The sequence below is a fragment of the Diorhabda sublineata genome, chromosome 2 (assembly GCF_026230105.1).
Source record: "Diorhabda sublineata isolate icDioSubl1.1 chromosome 2, icDioSubl1.1, whole genome shotgun sequence".
In the NCBI taxonomy this organism is placed as follows: Eukaryota; Metazoa; Arthropoda; class Insecta; order Coleoptera; family Chrysomelidae; genus Diorhabda; species Diorhabda sublineata.
The window spans coordinates 2,409,333-2,428,491 of NC_079475.1; the positions used below are offsets into that span (position 1 = coordinate 2,409,333).

Genomic DNA, 19,159 nt, shown 5'->3' on the forward strand with positions numbered 1-19,159 from the left:
GTGTCTTAGGTACCTGTATCTTTGTGTTCTCAATACCTAAATAATTTATCCTTCAACTAACGATCATTATAACTTTATTTGTTTCTTTTTCCTTTAAACCCTCCCATTAAGTTCTATCTGAAAGTCCTCACAGTATTTTCCATTCCTACATTTCCAGTTCCAATATTCATAGCTCCACCTTCAGTGAAAAAAAAATCGGCTGACGGAATTCTCAATAAACTTAAGGGAGAAATATTGCAATGCGCGTTCAAAAACGAGCGGCAACGGGTCCTTCATAGTGAAAAGAACCAACTCGACGAGAAGCTTGTCGTTCATATTACAAACATGAGGTACACGCAGAAAATATTGAAAAGTAAACAGAGCAAACTCTTTTTGGATCGACCTCAACTGTTTCATAAACTCTACAATCTTTTTATAGCTCCTGCTGCCTTCTTCCCTTTTCCAATTATTTTTTCCAGATATCTGCATACCGTTAATTCATAACTCTGAAGATACGCCACTGATTACCACACTATTTTGTCTTTATTTTGCTAAGGCCGGGTTTCTTTACTTCCTAATAAAGTCCCTACCAACTATTATTTACCGAATAATCAAAAATTCGGTATCTTCACCTTCTAATAAAGTAAACCTCCAAATAAATTGAGTTATTTGCCAAATAAGTTATTAGGCAGTCGCAAGTCTCAATTAAAGAGTTTAGTTCATTTTTTGGAAATATTCTTCATACAAATAATTAAATATTTAATATGGATGCTTTTCAAGATTTAGAAGATTTGTTTGATTGGGGAAATACAGGAAATTTCAGAAAAAGCTTATTCCGTTCGTCATAAAATTCATCATTACAATTTTTTGTCCGATGATGAAATTTTTTGACCGTTTTCTTTTTCCTTTCCTATCAATTATTTTCAATATAAACTATAATTTTCAGACAACATATCTTTCTCCAACTAACGACTATTTCAATATTAACCTTAACAAAGCACATTCAAATATAATTACGCACAGATCGTTGTCACAAACACAAATCATAGGAAACCGTCAATAGAAAAACGTTTTTTCGCTTATTTCTATCCTTATTCAATACATGAACAATTGCTACATAGGCAGCTTTCATAGTGTTACCAACAGTATTTGTTAAATACATAATAAAGTGACAAAGTTACTAGAATAATACAAGGTTTGTGACATGCGCATGTTTTTGTAAACAAACGATCAGCTGCAAGAACACCAGCTACGTCATTATGTTTACATTTTTGTTTTGTTTATATTTTTATGTCAAACAGAACCTCACTAACATTATGTTCGAGTTATGAGAATGTGTGTTATCTTTTGCTGATCTAACTAACGAATTTATTGAGCTGTAAAGAACCCTTGACGTCACTTGTCTACTGCGCATCTTGTTATTATCACAAACCTTCTGTTATTCTAGTAATCTTGGTGACAAATACTTATTAGATAGTCCGGATTGAAACCAACTAGGGTGAAGAAACGGTAAACATTTATTCGACAATTAAAAGTTCCTACTAAAGTTATGTAGCTACTAATTATTTGGCACTTTGTTAGAACGCGAAGAAACCGGCCCTAAGTTACAATAATTATATATGTCTCTTTATCTTTAAACCAAACCTGCCATTAATTTTATCAATCCATACATCAGTTGAAGTTAGCTACTTCAATGATTTACCCCTCCAACAAGTTAACTTCTATCATAGGAGATATCACTAGAAAATATTTTCAAAATATCTCGATTTTTACGAGTATATTTTTGAGAACATTCAATAATCCTACAGAGTAGAATTGAAGGAATTTGTATGTATTGTATGTATTTCATAAAGAACAGCAACAAATTATTCAAAATTCAGACGTTTTTGTTAATTTAATCCTCGCCTTGAGGACAAATTGACTTCTCAAAGATTTTACTCTTACTAAGTGGCTTACAATTCATGTTTCTTCCTTCCTGACATTTCAATAATTCCTCTAGGGAAATATAGTAGTAGCGTTATAATTCATACTCGAGAATCAATCACCGACTAGGATTAACAACTCTAATTTTTATCGTCGGAAAAGTATTTTCCATAAAAGCTATCTTAGTAAAAAGGACGTCTGATTATTCGTTTAATATATAGAAATGAGTTCTTCGCATAATAAAAAAAAGTCAAAACTGGAAAACTGTGATTATTTCTCAATACATTCTCCATTTATTTTAACAAATGTTCCGAACTAAAACTTCTATGCCGCAATAAAAATATGATACATCTTTAGAGTCAAAATGTTCGTACCCCTCTTGTTTAATTCAATCATCGCTGTTAAATCTTTCACTTCCCAGCTTGATATTCAGTTTTTCGTACAAAAAATAGTCGAGCAAGGTCAGATCAGATCTATATGGTGGGTGTTCAATCAATGTAACCGTGGTAAGCGAAGTAGTGTAGAGGGTTGTCATGAAGCAAGCGAACACCTCGATTGATTTTGCTGTGTCTTTTGTCAATAATCAACAGCCTTAATAAGTCATAGTAATATGTCGTATTCACGATGATATCCTGGTATTTTCAGAATATTGGTGCTTTCATAACCTTAGCACGTCTCTCCTATATAATGCAACTTCATAGAATCTCTTTCGGATTTCGGATCATAGTAAAGACCATAGTTTCATTAACTGTTGCAATTGATCAGATTACACTTTCTTGGTCTTCGCGGAAAAGCTCTAAATATCGCTCACAACATTCTACTTGACGCTGGTATTCATTGCGCTCAGTATTCGAGTCTCCCTCTTGTACTAATTTTCTTTATATTTGAATGCTTATGTAATATTCTAAGCAAACTTGTTTCGGATATGTGGGGCTGCAATTTCTTTTGTTTTTAGATACCGGTTACATAGAGCAATTCCTTCCACTAACTAATAATTCTCGTTACCATTGAAACAACTTGAACCAATTTTTGATTGTTGAAAATAATGGGCACAACAGCATTCATTATGTTTTTATGTTTTAAAATTTGACTCAGTAGTCGTTCGAACTCCAATATAATAAAATGGATCGAAGGAGCAAGTTGAAACATTGATCAAAGCTTGCTAAGACTAGTTAATTACGCGTATATAAGATTTTTGCGATTGTATAAGATTTTTACGAACGCACTCTATTTTCTATATGAGCCACAATTCCATAACGTTTTAGTTGGGGGTTTGTGGCAATCAAACACCAATGTGTACTTCTTTTAAAGTACATTCCAAGCTTTCAAACACTCATGTATTCATCATCAGTGAATTAATACACAGAAAATTGTGTAATAAAATTCATAGGACATAAGTACTTATGTCTACGAGGTCTGGCTATTGAATAACGAGACTGGTTATGAAAGACGATATTTTTCAAATAGAAATTCTATAGATTCAATACCATCAGTAACTAATTCATCTTACCTAATTTATAAAATTAATATGCATTCATAATCTAACCGGTAAACATTCGCAGCCAGAATCAAGACTCCATATTTATGTCATGTGCTAAACCTAAACCTCTTATAAAAGTGACAGCAAATTAGATCCAGACACCGGCATCACACATTTTCTGTGGAAGTAATTCTATGAATTATGAATCTGTCTACGCTTTGATGGGAATAACTACAAAAATTTATTTATTATTTAATATTTCAAAATTGGGGTGTATTGAATTATATTACTTCTTTTTTCTAAACATAAATTCATTGGTTAGATTCATAATCTAATTGCTAAGGTCCAAATCTGGTAAAAACGGTGGTTGATCAACACAATTCGTGAATTTTAGCCATAGCAATCACTGAACTTTTTTTTCAAATAGATTCGTTGGGCACAATTCTATGAATATCCGATGAAACCTTTCACCTTTTGTAATCTATTATCTTGACTATTTCTTCGTATCAAGAGATTAATGGTGGAACCAGTTTTCAATCACAGTTATGAATCTTTGCACCAAATGCAATTCATTTTACTCAAACCTCATCGCTGCGCTAAATTTAAAGTCATAAATTGAGGTTCAGAGTCTCCGTATACAGTGTCTAGGTCTTTCATCTGCATAGGCATTTTGCGTTTCAAAAACAAATGAAGGAAATGCTCAAGCTCGTAGGAAAACATTTAGATAGAGTATGCAAAAAAGTTCTAACTAATTTGAAGTGCATTCCTATTAAATCAGAAACACAATGCCAATGATTCGATGAAGCTTGATATTTTGTATAAAAACAGTAGAAAATTTAAATAAATATTTGAAAAACTTAGTAGATCAAAAAACTTGCACCTGGACTTGATGAAATTCACTATGTAATGATTCTTAACATACATTCGCATCCTGAACCTTCCAATTTGATATCTGTATTACAGTAACATTTAGGGGACTATAGCATGAGAGCTTTTTCTTTGATTGTAGATTGAGCAGAACTTTGAACGATCTGTTAATGATTATTGACTAAATGTGTCTCTCAAATAGTAAATGAATGATCACTAACCAATTTGATAGATACGAAAAATATTAGTTCACTCATTTAAATACAAACCCGTGGTCGAAAACCCAATTTTGATACTTGTGAAAAATTACGAGTTGATTTGAATCTAATATATCTGCGAATTGTTTAATTGAATACGTATCTGTGAAATTAAGAAGTTTTTTGGCATAATCCTCCTGAATTTTATTCCATATAAATGAAATGAGTAGTATTCTTGGATATAGCAATATTATAAAGTTCCACAAAATAATGCTTTGAAACCTGATTTATATGACAGCGAATAAAAACATTCCCGGCACGTATCTCTATTATTTCAATAATCTCAAAAGGATGCTCTCCCATTTTTTCATTCATAAGTATTAAATCTGAAAATAAATTGTTATTACTACGTATTCCACTTCACACACTGCCAATCTATATATATATATATATATATATATATATATATATATATATATATATATATATATATATATATATATATATATATATATATATATATATATGCAATATGAATTGCAACGAAATCTTTGTTAACTATATTATGAGCGTTTTCTTATTGGAATGTGGCATTGACACACCAAAGCTTTCAAATACTTATATATATGAACGTCATTTTGATGTTGAATTGTGAATCCTATGAATTTAAAATTTTTACACGAATTTATACAACTTAAGGCCACCACAAATCTCAATTAATTATTCCCCAAACGATGAATACATAAGAATTCGAAAGCTTGGAAAATATTTTGAAGTTAATCTTCTCAGGTGTTTCATTGCCATGTTCCCAATACAGTACAATTCCCAATACAATACAATATGCTCCTTAATAAAGTAATATTTTGACATGAACAAACTTTGAAAAAATTTAACCAGTTCTGCGTTGTCAGGGTTAGTTGTCACTGTTATCCTCCAATTTTTCACGCCACTGGAACAAATGTTTTCTCTAATTTTATTTCAAATTGTCAGATTATTTTTAGTTGAAAAGCTAATAACCTTTTATGGTTACTCATTTAATTTCGAATAATGATTAAGCATAAGTAGTTTAAAACAAATGAGAAAAACGTATCTTTGAGAATGAATTTGTATGGGATTGAATTATTTCTGCCGCAGCTTAAATTCTGGTTATTAGGTGTAGAGATTCGATGATTGTTTTGTACAGTGAGGCCTTCATATATCCTCATATGAAAAAATCAATAGGTGAAGGTGATTTTTGGTAATCCCAGTTAACTGAGATATTATATAATAATACTACTATACTACTACTACTATACTATACTACTACTACTACTACTACTACTACTATAATAATAATAATAATAATAATAACTGGGACTATTTCCACATTATCGCTGCGCCACATCTGTTTAATCCCAATTGCGAGATCCGCGTATTTGGCCAGTTTCTCCTGGTGTTTGTTGGGTATAGCTACATCGACAAGAAGGACTGAATTGACTCTTCTATTTACCACCACGATGTCAGGTCTCTTATTCGTCACCTGTCTATCGGTGATAATGGACCTATCGTAGAAGAGTCTGAAATTGTCATTCTCGAGCACCTTCTGCGACTGGTACTTGTAATACATGGTATACGTATTGGTGAAGACCGAACTTGTTGGCCAGTTTCTGGTGGATTATGTTGCACACTTAGTTATGCCGGTGTATATAGTCGGTATTAGCTAACACACTACAAGCAGATGTTATATGTTGGACGGTCTCTGATGTTTGTTGGCACTTTCTGCATGTGTCAGATTGAGTGTTCGGATCCTTAATAATATTTTTCTTGTAGTTATTGGAGTTAATAACTTGATCCTGAATAGCCATCATGAAGCCTTAAGTCTCTGAAAAGAGATTGCCATCTGTTTGAAGCCTCCTAGTCAACATGCGGTTGGTTGAGGTCATGATGATGTCTACCATGTAATGCCTTTCGTGACCACTGTTCCAGCTTCTCGGTGTCCAATACTATATTTAAGTCAGATTCTGGCGATGCGAGGTTGAGAGGTGAATAATTCTTATCCGCTTTGGATATAATCAGGTGCAGAGTTGAGACTTCCGATTTAATACGAAAGAATTCACGTAGTTTCATTACCTGTCGAGAGTGCAGGTTGATAAGGTCGATCAAGCCTCTTCCACCCTCAATTCGGGATGATGTTGTTCTAATAGTGGATGACTTCGGGTGGTGGTTATTGTTCTTCGTCATCATTGTTCGTGTCAACCTCTAAATACCCTCTAGCTCTGTTTTCGTCCACCTCAGGATTCTAAAAGTGTACGTTAAAACAGGTATGGCATAGGTGTTAATTGCCTGGACTAAGTTGCCTGCATTTAATTCGGATTGCATAAGTGACTTCACTGTTTTGGTGTGTTGATCCTGGATTCTAGCTTTTGCCTGCTTGTGGTCCAGCAGCTTAGCCTTTTGAAATCCTAGGTATTTGTAGGTTTCTCCGTTTTCCATTGCCTGTACGATATCTCCGTTGGAAAGTTGCACATCTCCGTTCATGATAATACCTTTATCGATATGTAGAGTCTTGCACTTAGACAGTCTAAACTCCATATGTATATCGGTGGAGAATCGATGTGTTATATCGAGAAGGTGATTGATTTGATGCTTATTTGCTGCGTATAACTTGATATCGTCCATATAGATAAGATGGAAGATGGTACAGTTGGTGTCTCTGCTTTAATGTTGAATATGTACTTTGTATCATTGAGCATGGTAGATAGGGGATTCATTACAAGGCAGAACCACAACGGATTCAGTGAGTCAACCTGGTATATTCCCCTACGAATGGGTATTTCGTCAGTTCTGAGGGAATTTGGACCGATTTTGAGATGTAGGTTTCGTTCCCCATTTTCTCATCGTTGTTGGAAGGAAGCTTAAAATAGTTCTGTGAACTTTGTAAATCCGCAAATCCTCCACAAACCAGGAGGTAAACTCTCTACATAATGAAGCTTCTGCAATTTCATTTTTTTCCAAACTGGTTAAATCTCTTCTCCAATCAACGCGACGACGAATTCTTCTTTGAACTTGATCAGTTTTATTTTGGAAGTTACTTTTTGAAAAAATTTGTGAGCATTGTGTGTATATATATCTCTATAATATGTAATGAAACCTTTTTGGGCCATCTAACAGTAAAAAACACATTTTTTATGCTTTTTATGATAACTATGCACTAGAACTTGAGTTTTTAATAATATGATTAAATCAAATTGTCATTTTGAACGGAATTCTGAACCTTGCCGTGGCAGTCAACGTGTTAAGCAATTGAACACCCAGGCTCTATATTAGATAGTTCAGGATTAACAAAATGAAAATTCAATTATCGTAAGATATATTTTAGTAAAAGTATCAAAGAAATTGTAAATATATAGTAAATTAGTTTCAAATCAAATTCATTTAGCTAGTAGACTTGACGATTCAACAATAACTTCAGCAAAAATTTATCATAATTTATCTACCGAATATTGGCGACCATCACTTGGTAGATTTCTCTATTTTGCACCGCATAAATTATATTCGAAGCTCCTGGTATTTGGAACCATACACACATGTTTTTCAGCTAGGATTTTTTCTTTCTACCTAACCCTCTCCTACTTGCTATATTGTCTTCCACGATAAGCTGTAGCAAACCGTATTTTTCATTCCGAAATATATAGGTAGGACGCTTTTCTTTTTTTAATAGTTACAAGAAATTCTAAATCTTTAGCCATTCTTCTCAATACCTCCGTATAGGTTACTCTATCAGTCCAAGGTAGTCTTAAAATGCGTTTATACAGCCACATTTCAAAAGCTTCTAGGGTTTGCATTGTTGCTACTTTTAATGTCCACCCTTCCACACCGTAAAGCAGCGTAGAGAGTACGTGGCTCGTCATCGGGTACCAAAGCTCAGGTTTGAACCGGTGTACTTTCTCGATGGGATCCGTTTCTTTATACAGATCTACATTTTGTATTTTTCTCTTACTAATCACCATAAATTTGGTTGGCTTTCTGTTGATCTTGACTTCAGATTTGTCGCCTATTTCAGTTCCTCTATTGAGAATCATCTGTATGCCAATAAGACAGTATCATCCGCATAGCGGAGAATGGTACACCTTCAGTTTTGATGCCCTAATCACAGTTTTCCAGTGCATCTATAAATATTTGCTCTGAGTACAAGTTGAACAGCAACGACTGTGTCTAATTTGGTTCTTATTCTGAAATGAATAATTCTTGAGAATACTTTCTGGAGTTTGCTTTTTTAGGTTGTAAATGTAGATTTTAACCAGTCGGATGGTTTAACATGATATTCAGATTGTTCTCATTGACAACTTTCATAAATTCAACCGGTATTTCTTCGCATCCTGTTGCTTTTCCATCCTTTGTTCGTTCTAGGGCTTTTATTACCATTATCTCGGGTCCATCCAGATCAAAAGTGTTCATTATATGACCATCATCAGTAAACAAATTTGTGATGTGAGTTTCCCATATCGCCAACTACTCTTCCTTGTCTATAATGATCTTGTTGTTTTCGTCGACCAACTTTCCAATCTGTCTTTTCCTGTCAGTATAGGTAAACTCTTTGACTGTTTTATGTACGTCGAAGCTGCTATGTCTCCGTTCCAGCTCTTCTATCTCCTAACATTTTTCTCTTAACAATTTTTCTTTAGCCTCTTGTATCTTTCTGTTGGCTGTTCTATTTATCTTTTTACAACGCTCGGGGCTGTTCTCATTTTCTCTTCTTTCCTCGAATAGATGTAATATTTCGTCTGTCATCCAGTCATTCTTTTTTTTTGTTCGAAGTGGTCAATTTCTCCTTTTTGCTCTATTCCGTATAGTGTTACGTAAATAAATCCAATCCTTTTCAATATCACTGGTTGTAGATGTTACTGCTAGACTATTATCGGTCTTTCGCATAAATTTAGCTTTTATTTTAGATTTTCTGAGCTGACCCTTATCTAATTTTATTTTTTATTTTAGTCGGAGCCGTAGCTGAGCTACAACTGGTACGTGATCAAACTTTATATCAGCTCCTGGATATGTTTTAGCCGCTATTATTGCATCAAGGAATCGATTACTTATTATTATAAAGTCTATCTGGTTGTATTCCGTTCTGTCATGTAGTGCCTTCCAAGTGTATAACCTTCTCTGCGGTAGCTGAAACCAGCCAAACTTTCCAACTTTATTTTGCTTTGCTCTGCTTTGCCTATTCCTATTTTGGCATCGAAGTCTCCCATTATAATAGTTACGTCTTTTTTTTCGAATTTTTTGTTATGTCGTCTAATTGTTGATAAAAATCTTCAACTTCTTCATCAGTGTCCTCAGCATATACCTGAATGATATTCAAATCCAAAGGGTGCGAATGTATGAATCAATATGCATCGTTCTCAGTACGGTATGAGTTTTCTGATTTTATTACTTATTTGGACAGCTACTCCATGTTCCTCAGCAAGTCTATTTTGAGTCTCTTCATTTCGTTGCTAGCGTTGTTTAGTTTTCCAGACTGATAAAGTGTTCTAGCGTTCGATCTAGCTATATTGATGGTATTGCTTTCAATGTTCATTTCCAGTCGCATATTTTCCGCAAAAGGCCTGGTATCCACCGTTTCGTGTCCGGTCGCTGATTTAACATCGTCAAGCCCGGGAACTCGACGACGCCGGTCGCTAGCTGCTAAATGGTTTTACTAGGGATGCCTACTCAGGTCTTTAGCACGGTGGTTTCCTGTTGCTTTCCGTATCCTTATGCTATTGAGAGCTATCACTAACACCTTTGGGCACGATTTCTCGATCCCAGGAGAAGAAAGTGCCTTTACCTCCCCGAAGCCGTCCACTCTGGCTCAGACGCTGCTAGCTGTGGACTATCTTAGCTTCACATCTATCTCTTCGATGTTGATTTACTTTCAGTTAATATTAATAATGTTTGCCCGACCAAATAAAGTAATTAAATAAGGTTTAGTAAATGGCCTCGCTACAGTCATGAAATATATTTCATGAAATCTTCATCAAAACGACTTAAATGATATTCAAAAAACATTTGAAAAGGTTAATTTGAACGAAAATAAATTAATGACTGAAATTTCGAAGTTACATACGTTTGCAAGACAGAAAATTTTATTGAGACCAATATCATTTAGTAATCAAGAAATTTTTAATGTAGGATCAATTAAACAAACATGAGAGGAAATTTTCAATTATTCACATAGTTACTATCCATTCTTATAATGAAATCGCCTTACTGGAAAACCTTTACACATTAGTCTTAAAGTACCTATAGTAGCCGATGAATTACTTCATATTTCCATTATCATCCCTATTCCTAGTAGAAGAAATAATATCCTTCTACCCCCGTACACATTCACATTAATTTCCAAGGGATCAAGGAAATGGACAAACGAAAAAGAAAACCTATTCGTTCTGATATCGCGGAAAAGAACCCCACGAAGGCACCTGTAATTTAGAAGACCTTTCACTGCAACTACGCTCAAGTAAAAAACGATTTTTCACTTGTCACCTAACTAATTAATGGAAATACTATAATTTGTTCGAAGAAAATAAGAAGCATTAATGAATATTGTAAACTTAAATTTCAAAATGCAACATCAACGATTGCATTTACTCATTTCAAAAACATATCTGGAGAGGATCGAATAAAACATTCACTCAAGAATGGACCAATCTCAAAGAAACCACAGAAATCCATCATAATATTGATATCAAGAATCTACACTTAGTCGATCCAACCCAGCTGCAACCCCAGTTTCAAGTTTCAAAATCCTAATCAAAATTGTCACCCATTCAGGAATAATTTTTTTATTATATAAATTTTAATAATTTTACTGTTGTTATATTTTTATAGGAAATATTTAGGTAAAACGGAAAATTCGAATAAGCTACACGGCGAACCAATAAAACTACCCCAATCCATATTGAAGATGAAGCTACGAGGTCGTACCTTCGACGAAGAGCCTTTCCTCTTCGTTGAAGACGATGACGTAATCATGAAATATTATTATTAGTAGTGTTGACAAAACAGGTCTCATTTTTCTATGTTATCAGCAGACATTGTAGATATCGTAGGTCAATAGACAAGTTGAGATTTTAGCTAATATCCCAGGATAATAGGCAGTTGGCTGATGGCGCGCCACGCATGCCTATTCTCCCGGAATATTAGCTAAATGCTGGACAATAGATTATTCGTCGAAAAATGACAAAGCTTTTATCTATTCTCCTGGGACTAAAATTCAGATAATAGAATATATATTGAAAAAGGCCAAACGTTTATCTGCTGTCCTATACGCCAATACCGAAGCCAATTTCAATGTTTGTTTTTATTTTTGAGTTCATACTGAGGTTCGCACTGGCACTTCCTTGACCTTCAGTATTTTCCTCTTTCTCTCTCTCTCATTGTCTCCAGATTCATCAGTCGTGCTGTCGCTTCTGTCGAACATACAGTGTCTTATCCAGTTCTGTATATTATTAGTCAGTTTAGTCGATACGTGAACTTGAAAAGTAGAATAGACAAGATCATTGTTGATCGTGAAATTTTTGAAAAGAAACTGAAATAATTGTTTAATAGTCAGAAAGGTAATCGCGGTATATGGGATAAAGAACAATTAGACAAAGTAATGCAAATTTTACTCGCTGGTCCTCCAGACAGAGAAGGTGGATCCAAAGCTTACAATACTTACTATCATTATGTGAATAGGTATGAAATATTGTAAATCGAAAATGAATGTCACGTAATCGTAGAAAGAAACAAACACACAGTTGTTATTTACTGTGTACCTGTAGAAGATTATTATGAGTAAATTTTAGAAGCTCATGCTCAGACTGGTCATGGAGGACGAGATAAGATGGCGTATGATTTAGAAACTAAATAAAGAATACCGATTGCTGCACTCAAAATTTTTTTGAAATTATGAAATTTGTAGTAGAAAGAAGTCAACGTTAAAGAAAGGTATAGTGGTTCAGCCGATTTTGTCGCAGGGATTCAACAGTCAAAGACAAGTCCACCTCATATATTTTCAGTCCAGTATGATGACCAGGATCATGCGACAAAATGTTTGCAGTTGAGGTCACTCAAGTCGAAACATGCAGTTAATGTCGCTGAAGAGTTATAAAAAATTTTTTCACGTTGGGAGCGTCTGCTATACATGCTTAATAAGTATATGAGACCCATGATAGGTGCCCCACCAGGCAAGTCTTATTATGTGTTGCAGCCCTTCATAACCTTCAAATAAAATATTCTACTGGAAGGAACGTAACCTAAATTTACTCGTATTGGACATTAGCATTACGTGTTGTGATGCATTATATTCATTGTTCTCACAACGAGTCATCACCCAGCATTATTAGATAATCAAAATCGATATGGTCAAGCAAAAACCAAGCCCATTAAAGTTGTTGAATATAACAAATTTATGTCAGGAATAGATGGATCCGACCAAATGATTTCATATTATTCGTCTCCTCGAAAAACGATATTCTGGTACAAGAACGTAATTTTTCCCTTTTTGGACATATCAGTTTGAAGTAGCTATTTCATTTCCAAGGGACTAACTAATAATAACAAGTTGCAGTTTATAACTTTCAGAGAATAATTAATAAAATCTTTTTAGAAATTGATCACAATCTCAAAGATGCTCGTCATTTAGTAAAGTTTACAACAGTTCATGACAGAGCAACAGATCATCGGTGGCCCCCTAATGTACAGCTTGACACTTAACATTACCTGGAACACATACCACGACCAGATAATTATAAACGAAAGTCCTATTTTTTGCGCTGCACAGAGGCGAATCCAAGATGCAAGATATGCCAAAGTAAGCCTGCTCTGTGTAGTTCCATGTTTCGAAAATTGGCATCTAGGTATAAATAACTAATTACAAAATTGTGGGAAGTATTATAATCAATAAAGGAGTTTTAATCGTTTAGTAAGCACGGATCCCTGAGGAAACCCACACGTAACATCCATAATCTGTTGATCTCCAATTATAAGCTTTCTATCTGATAAATAGTTTGACAGCATCCGAATAAGATAATAGGGCATTTTTCGTACAAAATGAGCGTCCATAACGCCCTGCCAGAGTGCATATTTGAGCGCACTCTTGATGTCCAGTATGCTTAGTAGACATAGTTTTCTTTCTCTTTTTCCACGCGAAATTTTTTGCTGTTTTGACCACCTCCACTACCTTCGCACTATATGCTTTTCAGAAGTTGCTCCAGAAACTTTTTCTGTATATCCTCTTTTCTTTTTTCTAGAAGCACTAGTCTGCCTTTTTTTTAAGGTTCGGAAACTCTTCTACTTGTATCTGTCTCTATCATTACTACTAGATATACTTCGAGTGTGGTTTTCCCAACAAACTGAATTATTCCTGCGGAGATCATGTCTGATCCTAGGCTAAAAAACCAAACAAAATTTCAATGTCAAAATATTTTATTATTATTATATATTATTCAACATATTATCCTATTGATTGGATACATTTATTACAGCGAACCTGCAACGTCTCTAGACCTTTAAAAAAATGTTTTTTTTTTGCTCTGCAAACCAGACCTCCACAGCTTTTATTACCTTCTCATTGCAAGAACATTTACGACCTTTTAAACTTTTTTTCAATTGAGGAAAGAGATGATAGTCGGACGGAGCCAAATCTGGTGAATAAGTGGGTGTTCTAGTAAATCACGAATTTTTGCATAGCAACATGAGAATTGTGTGCAGAAGCGTTGTCCTGTAAAAACAAAAGATATTTGGATCGCTTTCCGCATCTTTTTTCTTTAATTTTTTCTTGTAGAATGGTCAGTAATGTCGAATCATAATCTCCAGTTATTGTTCTACCCTTATCCAAAAAATCAATCATGATTACTCCATGGTAATCATGCAGCAGATTTTTGGACACGAAACTTCTTAGGTCTTGGTGAACCAGAGTGTCGCCATTCCATCGATTGTTGCTTTGTTTCTGAATCGAAGAAATGTACTCAAGTCTCATACATAGTAACAATTCGGTTCGGTTCGTATGAAATATTTAGTGCTTCAGATATCATTTTTAGCCCAATTCGACGGTCTGATAAAATCATGTCATGAACTGCATCGAAATTTTCAGAGGCTGACACAGAAACTGGCCTCCCCAATTTTTCGATTTTCACAATTTCGGTGGACATATTTTTTCTTTTAATTTATTGCGTAACTCTCGTTCACTTCTTTGACGTTAAACTTTACACTGACACTTCTAATAAGTTATTGTTCGTTGCTATGGTAACGCAATATTTTGTTTATGCATGGAACCGGATCTAGGCTAACTAATACATCCTCGTATAGTTGGATGTTGTGGGAAAAACTTGGCAGCCTCTCTCATTACAGTTTCCTATGGTATTGACTTCGTTGGTTTCAAATGGAAAGTTTCTATTATATATCGTCTTCCCCAAATATCTGCCACAACGTATTCTAGAGCCTCCTTCTAATTTTGTTTTTGTATTTTATATTAAGTAAATTCCTCTTTTATTTGTATCCACTTTTCATCAGTTCTTTATTCCTTGCTGTTCTTCTTCTATTTATGCGGCTAATAGTCCAATTTGCCATCAGACACTTCTCTATGGCTTCGGCAATATGGGTATTCCACCAGTACACCGACGTCCTATTGGTGCAAATTTATATTTAAAAGCTTCACCGCATGTATTACTGACAATTTTAATAAAGGTTTTTGCTGTTAAATCATTAATACTTAAACCATATAGTTTCCCTTCATTTTTCTATGAAATTCAATGGTTGTTCCACTTTCATCCTATCTGTGCAATATTTGTTTTAGTTTTATTGATTATTTTATAAAGTTGTGATTAGATAAATTCTCTTCTTCTGACACTCTGAAGTTGTGATTAGATACATTCTCTTCCTCTGACACTCTTCAGTTCAGCACATTTTTGCGATTTGTGGCTGTCAGAGTTAAATCAATATATGAAGCAGCTTCATGCAGTATTTTCGTTATCAAGGACAATGAGTTCCAGTTCGGTAGTCCATTGGAATAACATTTCTTCCCTCTTATCACTTTAAGAAGGTCCCCAGGCAGCACTATTAACATTGAAATCTCCTCCTATTAGACATTTTTTAGTGGAAGTGGAAGCAAATTTTTTTCTACAGAGATATATTATACGAATCTAGTGATGTTACATAGCAACTAAACACCACCAATTCCTGCAGCTATTGCAACATCCACGTTACTGTCTATATACCAACCAATATCTTTAGCAACACTTCTAGTTTTCTATAAATTTCCCTATACTAACTTTCTCATATGTCAAGTGAACCATCGATATTTACAAAATCACAAATTTCACAAATACAGTCACATAACCAATCCCCATATCCAGTTTAACTATAAATTTACACACTAAATTCTGTATTTAACATATGTATCATCCTTATTTACATTTTGTGCATTGAACTTAACTTCTTTCCAACAAATTCGTTTTAATTATTTCATTTGAAATTAAAAATTAATGCCTTATTCTTTAACAAATCTGTCACTTTTCAGATAGCTGGTTGAAGATAGAAAAAGTCCAATTCACATTTTAGGTTATGTTAATTGTCATTGGATTTTGACATTTTTATTTTCCACGATTCATTGATTGAAATAATGATGAAATACTATTTATATCTAGAAAATTCACCTACTTATCTATCATTTGAATAATCTCACTTATGAATACTTTTAATCAATGGTCCTTCTACATAACCTCACGTAACCTATAAAGTTCAACTTCACTTATAACGACTTAACCTATAAAATTTATTGTCAATTATATTCTAACCAATAAATATTCAGCTATATTCATAACGATTTAGGCTATAGACAGCCTAAGTCTGACGTCATAGAGAAGGGCGGAGCTTATACCGACTCCAAACAGTTTCGTTGATAATGGTAAATGCCCATAAGCAATTTTTCATTTAGTGTTTTCGTGGTTTATGTGATAAAATAAGACTTTTCAGTTGAATATTTTGTTGAAGGAACGTACTATTTAAGATGTTTTTATTAGTTTTTCACCAGGTGAGTTAATTTAACATATTAATTCTGCTTTAATACTTGTTGAAGTTATGTCTATTTTATTTTTGCAGTAACTTTTTGTTTGTTTTTTTTTGCAGATCCTTTTGTTGTTAAGAAAATAATGGTTTTTAAACATGTCCTAAAACTTTCCAGCATCAATGCTTTTATAGATGACACAACAAAATTATAAAAAGGGGTGAAAACGCCTTAGAGTCCAGTCATGTGAAGAAAATGGACTTTGACTCTGATTTGCAGGTAATCAGAGGGGAGATATTTGCTAGTATGAAAGAAAAAAGCTACAAGGTATCTATAGGTAGGTATATATGCCTTTGTTAATGTAATATGTACTTAATCCGGTTATAATTTTATTTTAGTGTAGGAACAGAATTGTGACATTAAAGAAGCCACCTGCACTTGTCCACTTTTTGGGCAATACAATATATCTGTAACAGATAAAGAGTGGGCATGGAACCAAAGGTTGGGCCAGTGAAATCTGCAGCAAATTTGCTGGAAAATGGATTTCCGGTAATTGAAGAAATAATTTCTTCCAAGGACTTTTTGGAGGCCACAGATAAACTGACTGTTGAAAGAAAAATGCGCTGTTGATGATCAGCTATTAAAGGAAATATCTGTCACCCCTACTGGCCAGGTGTCAAATGAAAAATAGTACCTTGCAAGAAAATTTAGATTAACTGCTAGCAACTTCGGTGCTATTATTGCAGCATGCAGGAGAAACAGATTCTCAGTGAGTTTATTCAATACACTCTTAGGTGAGTAATAAATCATAAATTTATTACATAGTTTAGTCATAGATATTATCAATAATTTGCTTATTGAGTCTGTAAGATTGATTTTTCAAAAAGTAGTCTTTTCAAAAATGGTATTTTATGTAGCATTTCCTTACTTTAGTTCAATTTGACCTACATTTTTTATTATAATCAATTCATAATTTTTCCAGGTGAATACAATTTGGTTGGTATCAAAGCAATCCAGTGGGATAGAACACATGAAAAAGATGCTCTAGATAATTTGAGGCAGATTTATAATTTAAATGTTTAGCCAACTGGAGTATGACTTACAAATTCAGGACTTCTTGGTGCTAGCCCTGATGGAATAATTAATGAAGAAGAAACCATTGTAGAAGTGAAATGCCCATATTCTTTCAGAAATGATAAGTTGTCCGAAAAATTGAGGAATTTTAATAAATATATAGTTTTTTATGACGATGAGGGTGATCTTAAGTACAAGTAACAATTATCGCCAAATTCAAGGAGCTTTACATATTTTGAAAAAGAAAAAATGTTACTTATGTATTTATACCTTGAAGGAAACAGTTCTATATATATTTCTATATAGAAATTTATAGAAATTTCTATATACAATAATACTTACCAAAGTTGTTGGACAATTAAATAAAAAATTTTTACATGTTTTTCAATGTGATTTTAGATTATTCTACAGTGTTAGCAGATAGAGTTTACAGTTGGAAAAATCTTTACTCTTAATTTTATACTGAAAAACCACTCTACACAAATTTTTGTTCTGGAAATTATGTTTTTTAATATAAATATACAATGCCATTTTGTCAATAAAGATTTTTTAAACAAATTGTATTTGAAAATTGTGGTTGGATTCACAGGCTTTTATTAAATTAGAAAATCAGTATTATTATTACTTTTAACAATAATTGTATTACATCAAGTCATTTATAAATTAAGTAAAATCTAAATATACATTTTTTAAATAAAAATTTCTAAACTTTTTACAAAAAAAGTCGAAGAAGAAAATATATTGCTACAATAAATAATATTTAAAACTCAAAATTATAATATGTCTTACTTTGGTTCAAATCCGTACGGTTAATCAATTCAGTTCACATTAAACAGCATAACCTACAGTATAGATCCTACAAATAATACTCCTCAACTTCTTTAATTGGGGGATATTGCAAGTTTGTGAGGGCCACACCCAGTTGAAAGATAATTGAAATTTGTGATCATCATCAATCAACCACCTGCTGCCTCAAAAAGTAATTTTCAGTATCTTGAAATGAAGATGATGGACTCAGGAGTGAAGCATCAAGTTTAATCTGAGTCACTTCATGATCTCGTTTTGAAGACCCTGGCAGTAGTTTAGTTGAAGGTCCTAGTAGTGTCTCACTTGAAGGACTTGGTAGTAGGTTTTTTACAGTTCGCTTTCTAAAAAAAGTGGTTTATTAGACTAATGGACTTTCTGCAACAAAATGCATATCTTTTTTCTGGTGATTTTATATTAAACTTCTTCTGAATATTGAAATTAAATAAAGTTGGCCCATTCTTTTTTCTTTATTTAAAAAGTGACAATCGCACACTTTTACAAATTCACTTGGATTTCTATATTTTCTTCTGCAAATAAAAAAATTTAAAACATAAATCTTTGAAGAGTGAATGTTATAATTCTTTGATCTTATGAGCGAAATCCATCTATTTCTCTCGGTCTTGTATTTTGGAAACCGAAAAAGCTTACATGGATGCTTTGAACTATAATGTTCACAGTCTGGAACAAAGCACATGCCCATTCTGAAGCAGTCCTAGATCTTAAAAACCTAAAAATTAATTTATTTATACTCGAAAACTCATGACTATTAGTAGATGACAGAGATTAATAACAAAAATAAAATAGACATAACCTTAACAAGTTTTA

At 33.5% G+C, this 19,159-nt stretch overlaps 1 protein-coding gene across 2 annotated transcripts in view; it reads right to left on the reverse strand.

The window, feature by feature from the left end:
* Window positions 1-19,159, reverse strand: part of LOC130452963 (synaptic vesicular amine transporter) — a 164,933-nt gene that overhangs the window by 130,598 nt on the left and 15,176 nt on the right. Inside the window, exon 2 of one of the 2 annotated variants that reach the window (XM_056792514.1) lies at window positions 18,317-19,061. The exons of the other annotated variant lie outside the window; for it this stretch is intronic. The gene's annotated coding sequence lies outside the window, so the exon portion shown is untranslated. The remainder of the gene's footprint in view (window positions 1-18,316; window positions 19,062-19,159) is intronic. 2 annotated transcript variants of the gene reach the window in all.